Here is a 7,076-nt window from a genome sequence, read left to right on the forward strand (position 1 = left end):
TCTGATAAAACCGTTTCTTTAATCGATCTACAGATTTCATCCCAAATTCTCGACTCTTGCCAACTAGTATCCCTAAAGATTCGTCGATTTTGCTCTTTCCAAATCGCCCAGACTACAAAACCAATCGCTAGATTCCATATTCTCCTTACAACTTTGCTTTGGAAATTCCCTTTTCCCCACTGAAACAAAGTATTCCTGATGCTAGCGGGATCCCTCTGTGTCATACCAAAGAGCACTCTAATTTCTTCCCATATGCTTTTAGTATATATACAGTTATTCAATAGATGCTCCTGAGTTTCGAATTCCTTGGTACAGAGACTACATCTTGATGGCCCAATCATTCCCCTTTTCTGCATATTATCCCAAGTTAGGATCCTTCCTCTGCATACCAACCATACAAAGCATGTTACTTTTGGCCACCATTTGCCTTCCCAAATCTTTTTCCATCCTATTGGTTCCTCCTCTCTTTCCTCCTTCGTTACCCAATAATAGGCTTCTTTTACTGTGAACATGCCCACCATCGCTTTACCCCATCTAAGGATATCCTTACCTTCTCGAACCTTGATTTTCCTTGATTCTATTTCTCTGTCATACATTTGCCCAGCCTCCTGACCTATGGTGTCAACCCATTCATCCGGTCTTTTCCAAGCTCGCCATATATCATTTAATTCGGCTCTTTTCCAATAATCTCTTACATATTTCATTCCCGCTCTTTGCGTTGTTTCTTTAACTTCATGAAGAGTTTGTATCCTATCCAAAATGCCCCGCTGCTGCCAACTTTCCTCCCAAAATCTTGCTGAGTTTCCTTCACGGATTTCCCAGAAGGCAAAGTTCCTAACTATATCCCTATTTCTGCTTGCAAAATCCCAAATCTGTGAACCTCTTGGTGTTTCCTCTATTCTTAAGCGTCCTTCAGTAGTATCGGGCATGCCATATTTTTGGGACCATATCCTTTTCCATACATCAGTTCCTCCCTGGACCCATCTCCACCATAATTTCGCCCCTAGAATCTTGTTTACAATTTCAGGGTCTCTTACTCCCAGGCCTCCTTCCTCTTTCCTCATAATTACATTCTTCCATGAAACCAGAGTCCATTTCTTCTGCTGCTTGGGACCGCCCCATAAAAATTTTCCAAGGATTTCTCGCATTTTGGCAAAAACTCCTTTGGGAGCAGCCATAATAGACAGATGGTATATGGGGATAGATAATAGGACCGATTTTAATAAGACAATTCTACTTGCTATATTCAACAATCTGAATGACCAACTGTCTAATCTTTTCCTGATTCGTTCCAACAGACTTTGCCAGTTTTTAATCCGATTAGGGTTTATATCCAATTGGATACCCAAATACTTCGTGGGTAACTCCCCCTTTCTAAAACCTAGAACTCTGGTTAAATGAGTTTTGATAGATTCATGCGAATTAAATATGAAGGTACAAGATTTATCGTTATTAATCTCCATACCTGAAGCGCTCTTGAAGACTTCTAAGATCCTCTTGAAATTCCTCACCTCCTTAAGCGACGCTTCTCCAAATAACATCAAATCATCAACAAACTGTTGATGTGTGATAGTCAAATTATTCCCCCACAACCTTATGCCTCTGATTCGCCTTTCGCTAACTTCCTTTTTGATTTTCCTACTTAATCCTTCCATAGCCAAGATGAACAAAAACGGAGAAATTGGGTCCCCCTGCCTAATTCCCCTGCTGGCATTAAATGGGTCTGTAGGAATACCATTAACCAAAATTGAAAAATTTGGAGTAGAGATCATACTAATAATCCATGCTATCCACCTTCTCTCAAAACCGTAGGCTTCCAAAACCGCTCTGAGATAGTCCCAGTTCAATCTGTCATAGGCCTTGGATAAATCCAACTTCATCAGCATCCCTTTCTGTTTTTTCGTCTTTAGGGAATGTATCACCTCCTGAGATACTACTATCCCATCTAGGATCTGCCGCCCCTCCACAAACCCGGTCTGTTCAGGCGCAATTAAGTTAGGTAAGAGAGGTTTCAACCTTTTCGCTATCAAAGTGGAAATTATCTTATAGATGATGTTACACAGGGCTATGGGTCTAAAACCCTGTGGTTCCTCCGAGTTATTACTTTTAGGAATCAAGGTCAGAAAAGTCGAATTTATTCCAGGCCATATTCGCTGTCTCATTCGGGATTCTTCTACGGCCTCTAATATATCTTTTCCCATAAAATTCCAACTAGCCTGGAAGAATTCCACCGTATACCCATCTGGACTAGGAGCCTTATTCTTACTCATATTCATTACAACTTCTCCTAATTCTTCCATTGTCACTGCCCTCATTAATGCCATGTTCTGCTCCACAGTTACTAATCTTGGTATCTCACTACAAATATTATTTATAGCTTCTCCTCTATCCCTTTGGTTTTCTGTCAAAATTCCCTTAAAGTAATCAACTAGAGTCTTTTCGATCTCTTCCTGTTCTATTACTCTGTCTCCTTCAGCATTTTTAATTGAAAAGATTCTATTCCTCTGCCTATGTTGAATCATAGATTGATGGAAGAATTTTGTATTCCGCTCTCCTTCCCTTAACCATCTGATCCTTGATTTTTGTCGCCACAAAATCTCCTCTTGCTTTCTTCGCTCTTCCAACTGACTTATTATTCTGCCTTCCTCCCTACTCGATTCGTCATCCCTTCCTTCCAGAATGATCTTTTTTTGTATGTCCTCCATTTCTTTTTCTTCTATAATGAGTATATGTTAACACATATTCAAAATGAGTATATAAGAGAATCGTAACTAAAGTTTTTTTTGTCATTTTATTCAATAAAAGAACACAAAATCTTAGGTGCATGACTATTGTTTTGAGAGGATGTGGCCCTTCTCATTCCTCACCTGGTTGAATACATGCACGTATCATTAAATATTATTTTAATGAAGAAAAATTATAGAATGTTACTTCGTAGATAAAGGATGTTATTTGCACAAATTATGAATTGAGAAGGGATTTTTTTTCAGGTAATCGTTCTTATGAGTCAATCCATCAATGCAAACGTAATTTTGAATCCATGAATGCTTAAGTAATTGTTTGCATAAACGCTCATAGTCCATACATTTATTTACAGTAGGAAAACATTATTTAATGTTTGTAATGGAATCTTTTTATATGAAGTAGATATGTATTATATATTAATCATGGATACGATTTATTTATTTGTATGAGATAAAATATATATATATATATATATTTTTATTGGGTCGAAGTATGCATATTTATTTCTTGTGACACAAGTCTACAATTTCTTTTAATGAAGTTTTATCTATCATGTAGAAATGACTTCAAGTAGCCAACGCTTTTCCCTATATCTCTCTTTTGCAGGGAAAAATATGAAATTTTATTAATAAAATGATTACTATGTTGATATTAAGAATGGACAAATGAAGCAAACTAATAGACCTTGATGAATGCTCAAGAACATAGAATGATAAGTTCATTGTGTTTGATTCAAAATGCCTTAGATGAAACCATCTTCCCAAGGAATTCTCTTAAGAATTTCTATAAAACTACTTCAAATATTGTTAGGTTGCCACCAAAGTAAAAATAATGAATCTGCAAGCATTGAGGGGATTTTGAAAGTATAGTAGCGGAGGAACTAGAGTTGTTATAATAGTAGAAAAAATGAATAACAAAAATGTCTAATTAGTTGAAGATGTACAATGAAGATGTGTTAGATCATAAGGTGCTTGAAAAGTTTCTCAAGACTGTTTCTCTGGATTGGTAGTTGGGGTGATAAAAGAAGAAAAATTCATGAGTCAAAACTTTATAGATGAATTGATGAGATCTCCTCAAAATGCATTGAAGACTCAAGTTTCTCTTTCTAGATGTACATGAATATCAAGACGCAGGGAAAAAGAGGTAGGAACCTAAAATACAATCAGGAAAAATTAGAAAAAGGAACATTTCCATACTCGTTAGACTACATCCAAGTTTCTTATTTTTATTAGTCATCTTCTTTTTCTGTTTTATTCTATTCCTAAAGTTAACATTTGACATCATTTCAGAGAATTCAAGACATCATTTCATAGAATTCAATTTCCTCTAGAAATTTTGAGCATCATTTTTTTCTTTGCATCTAGGTTTATGATACTGAGTTTCTCTCAATTTACTTCATATTAGACAACTTTCCTTAATCATATATATGTATTTGCAAAGGTGATAAGTGACAAGTGTTTTTTCTCCTGCCCTATGTTTGGAAATGTTATCTTATAAAACTAGTTCCCTTATATGCCAAGGAAATGATTAAGACTGCATAGGAATAAAAAAACACAAAAATCAACAAAAAAATAGAATTTGAGAGCAAACTATGTTTGTCTGTTGGAGCCTATCGAGGGAGTGATGACTTGGATCAACATTCCCTACAAGATTTGATTTTGACTAAATTACAATTAGTTGTAGTCAGTTTCTATTGGTCTACATTCAGTGGACCAAATGGAAGTATTGGTCCCAATAAAATTACCCAGGTAGAGTCTCTACAAGTCATGGATTTTATTGGACATCCTCCTTATCCAGTACACTACTCGAGGAGATTTGAGTCCTTCCTCGTTTCATTCCTCTACCATGAGAAATTCGTGGAAATAATACGGGAGGTTCTAGTAGTGGATTGCATGTGTATGAAGAAGATTAGAAGCAATCGATACTTGCTATAGGCATTGGTAAACCGAAGATATCAAGGTTGACATGAGTCCAAATCTTCTACAGTTCACACGAATCACACATTTCCAATGGACTACTCAAACATGGACCAATCAAATTAGTAATGTTTTCTTGCAATTGGATCAAAATAATGTTTAAAATCGAAGGATTGTGAATCTTACATAGATGATGATACTCCTGTAAACATAAAATAATTTACAAAATACCTGAAAAGGGGAGAACTATTTTTCAGAAAGAGACAAATTTGTTGTAAAAAATGGTCGTGTTGTCATAAATTCAAAATCAATCAAAGGTGATAATCAAATAAGATGCTATCGAACAATAAAATACAATAAATAAAACAAACCCTTTGTTAAAATAAAATTTCTATGGTATTTTGCAATTCAAAATGTTTCTTTACAAGTTTTAGAGATGACGTTCTTAGACGAAACATTGGAGATATTGAACATCATAAATTGCACCACACTAGAGTTTCCCATGAAAGTTGTAGATTTTACACCAAAATTTATGAATATTTGGGAGCTTACGCGTCGCTTATTTTCATCTAATACATGAAAGTGTCTAAAATATGTGAGGTTGTGATACAAATTTATATTTGGAAAGATAGCCATCATATTTTGCATGAATTAAGATTATTTTATTTAGCTTATTTGGTGTCATCTATTACCTGTATTTTTTCAAAATCTACCAAATATTGCTATTGGAGCTTGGAGTACCATATTTGAAGATTAAGAGGCAATCTATGTTGAAAAGGTTATAGAATATCTCAAATTGGCATAATGTAAGTGATTTCGCTTTATGTTCTAACTTTGAGTGGCATTTTCTTTACTAATTTTTATGTTCAATGAATTTTATATGTCATGATTCTTCACTAATTTATGTCTTATGACATTTCCTTTGCAATATGTGATACAATTTCTAGTTTATGTCTTGTTTAAATTTATTTTGCAATTTGTGTGCGTGTGCGTGTGTGTTAGGCCTATAAATCCCTCTTTCTGACAAGAGCGATCTCGCTAGATTCTAAAAGGAAACTAGAAACAAACAAAAAATTGAATAGCTCATTCACTAACCTCTTTCCCTAAGCTCATTTCGTTCGAATTGTGAATATAAAATATGATGAATAAGCCTCTCCTATTTGTGAAATGCTTCATGAAGAACCCCTACTATGTCCTGAGGTAGCTTCTCAATGCTTGAAAATACCTGCAACTGCAACATAAGAAGGATCAAAGGCATATGCAGCATAATCATTCAAACGAGTTTAATCTAATGATCAAGGAGATTAGAAATTTAAATTTCCTTAATGAACATCTAAAGAACTATAAACCATTCATTATTCGAGTAAGATAATTCAATGCAAAAAAGGATTCATTTGTACTAATTCAAGGATGAATAAGAGCCTTAAAACCTTTGTGTTGATGTCATGAGGTTCCTCACAAATGACTCCAACCCTCTCCTTAGATGATACATTTTGCAATCTCAAAATAGCAGCATAAGTATATCTTCTTTGACCTCATCAATCCCTTTGCCCTCTAGTCAATTTATAGGTCAAGAGGAAGAAGTTTCAGATCCAAAAGAGGAGGATGAGATCCCCTAATTGCGGGATTAGGGTCCCTTAAGAAGAGGGAATTAGGTCCTTCATCTAAGCTGTTTGTCTTAAATAGATATGACATGGGAGCTTTCACTTCGGATATATTAGTTCAACAATGCTTCTAGATCTTAGTTTTTATTTTTACTTTCCTTTGATTCACCTGCGCGGTCCATAGTGGGAGACAGAGCATAGTTCTGCATCGTTCACATGGATAAGTATAGAAAATTCACAAAAACTTCTAGGAAAAGAGCGTAGGTCATACTTAGCAAGGTATACAAGCCATTTTTCTAAAAATTATCATCCCACTCAAGGGATTTTTGGTTGTTTGACCTGTAAGGGAGTTGAACTAAACATGTTCACAGATGGCGAAAGATCCATTTAATTTATCAAGTGTCATTGTGACAAAATGATGTTTAATAGATTGCCCCCTAAAGTGCGAAGTTTGTGTAATAAGTTTTAAAATATTGATGCACTTTATCACGCCAAAGATTGGATCAGAGACAATGGTCGGAAATCTGCAAGAAACATTCAAGGATTACAATGGAAATGCATATATATAATCATCGTTGAGGTAGGCATTCCCATACTCAGAGTAAATCTAATTCAATGAATAAATACAGAAAAACTCAAGAATAATATGGATAGTGGACATAGTATGAATGCGACCATCTGTTAGGCCCCTGTACTACTGGTGTAACCCCTTATTGTTATTAGTAAAACCCACTTATTATATTTATGTACACATGTAGTGCCCATATTGTTACTCTTGTGCACCATAGAAGCCCACTATTATTATTATTGT

This window comes from Pinus tabuliformis, chromosome 9 (genome assembly GCF_031772625.1).
Source record: "Pinus tabuliformis cultivar Carrire ecotype Pingquan chromosome 9, CPIR1, whole genome shotgun sequence".
Lineage (NCBI taxonomy): Eukaryota > Viridiplantae > Streptophyta > Pinopsida > Pinales > Pinaceae > Pinus > Pinus tabuliformis.